Here is a 2,427-nt window from a genome sequence, read left to right as displayed (position 1 = left end):
TGTTTGGTTCCGGAGCTTCACGCAAGCGTCCTTCACCCCTCTCCGATTTTGTTTTCTTCCCAAAACGCATCTGCAGGATTAGGAGACACCCACTTCATATGCCCAAGCTCTGGAACGAGTTTTTCCGATATAGGACTATTGGGCCTCACACCCTTCCCACCATCGGACAAGAGCCGTCCTCGGCTCTGATACCAAATGTCACGTCCCCGCCTGCGCGGAGCACGTGAGGCACCAAGTGCCCACGTAGGGGCCACATGAGGGGGAAACATGGGGCTCCCCTGCCAGATATTGTCCGGTTCCGGAGCTTCACGCAAGCATCCTTCACCCCTCCCCGATTTTGTTTTTTTTCCAAAACGCGTCTGCAGGATTAGGAGACACCCGCCTCATATGCCCAGGCTCTGAAACGAGTCTTTCCGATGTGGGACTATTGGGCCTCACATCCTTCCCACCATCGAAGAAGAGCCATCCTCGGCTCTGATACCAAATGTCACGTCCCCGCCTGCGCGGAGCACATGAGGCACCCAATGCCCACGTGGGGGCCACATGAGGGGGAAACACGGGGCTCCCCTGCCAGATATTGTCCGGTTCCAGAGCTTCACGCAAGCGTCCTTCACCCCTCTCCGGTTTTGTTTTCTTCCCAAAACGCATCTGCAGGATTAGGAGACACCCGCCTCATATGCCCAGGCTCTCGAACGAGTCTTTCCAATGTGGGACTATTGGGCCTCACACCCTTCCCACCATCGGACAAGAGCCGTCCTCGGCTCTGATACCAAATGTCAATTCTCCAATACCTAGCAAGATCATCACTTGCACATTTAATTTCTCTCAATCTAGATTAAAGGACTATTGGGCCTCACACGATCTTTCTCTGATAACCTAGTTAAAATGTTTTAACATGACAACAATGAAATTGTCTTTAATGAACCAAAAGCCTGTTTGACTGATCATTTGCCAGGCTTGTTTACTTTTATAAGCAACTCTCCTGAGTTTTATGTTTGCTGCAGTGTATTCTACTGGCCGCAGCCCCATGCGGCTTAATTTTTTGTTGGGTCTCTCCATCTTCCAAAGCTGCTCAACTTCATGAACTTAGGGGAATTTTCAGAGAACGTACATTTTTGGTGCTGTCAAGACGTCCAGGATTCTGAAAACAAATGGTCTTGGATTTAACAAAACTGTGGCCCATTTCGGGAGAAGGAACCCATGACCACGTTAAGCCGAATAGATTATCTAGGAATGAGAAGATTGATGCACAATTTGTCCCAACATTTTTGATAATAACAGATAACTACAAAAGAAGTAAAGGATATTCCTTGCGCATGATGTGCGACGACGTAACTGATATGTCTAATCATGGGCACTGGAAGATTAATTATGATAGCTAATGGTGGTAGGGTTGTTGATCCTTGTTTGACGATACTGTGGGTCTATGGATACATTTTGGATCTGTTTGGATGATAAAGTTGAAAATTTTATTGAATTCATGGATTAGACAAATATAATCAGCAAAATTATAAGATTACCGATTATACTAGACCTAATTCATAAGTATATAGGAATAGCTATGGAGTGGACCGGCCTGAATACTATAGATGAGATCTTTTTTTCTTTTTATAGGATTCAGACCGGTCTACTCCAAAATTATTTCTGAGTACTCATAAGTATAGGTCTAGTCCAGCCTGTAACCCTATGATTTTGCTAGTCATACCGATCCAATCTACAAATCCAATAAGATTTTCAGCTCAATTATCTAAACATGCCATTGGTAGCATCATTTTCTTTAAATATCACGAGCTACAAATCTAATTGCTATGCACAAAAGTACATTATACAATTGTTAGGTTTTTTTTGGTTCTTCCCACTGTAAGTTGGAAATGAAAAATGACATTTTATAAAGTTCTGTAAAAGCATAAACGTGGCATATAGCTTTGATTCTCTCTTTTTTTCTTTTTTATTCTTTTTTCGTTTTCTGTGAGATATGGCTGGGAAGCAACCTTCAACCCATGTTCAAATCCAAAACCTCTCCTCATCAACAATGTTGATGACTGAAATAACGCAAAAAGATCTTCGGCGGCGTCAGTCACCAAAATTGGACTCCATCTGCTCGATGACTGGTCCCACAGGATCTCTCAACTTTTGCAAAGATGTGGGCGAAAGTTGGAAGATTATTTGAAGAGCTTGAAGATACCCGAGCACCCATCTCCAAAACAGGTGCGACCATGCCCTCCCCACCCTGTAACCACCAACGGTACTCTCACGACGATGGACATGTACCATTTATTCTTGTTATCTTTTTCTCCTTTTTCTCCTCTTCTTCTATTGTAATGAGGTACCGTTTGATTCGTTTCTTTCAATAAAATTGGGTGGATTTTAGCCTCCCTTCTCATCAAAAAAAAAAAAGAAGAGGAAGGCAAAAGCATATGTTAGAAT

The sequence above is a fragment of the Phoenix dactylifera genome, chromosome 3 (assembly GCF_051530095.1).
Source record: "Phoenix dactylifera cultivar Ajwa chromosome 3, Ajwa_hap1_PhDact_Kaust_v1.1, whole genome shotgun sequence".
NCBI classification, from domain to species: domain Eukaryota; kingdom Viridiplantae; phylum Streptophyta; class Magnoliopsida; order Arecales; family Arecaceae; genus Phoenix; species Phoenix dactylifera.
The sequence above is the reverse complement of the archived record's forward strand: the minus strand, read 5'-3'. Positions refer to the sequence as shown.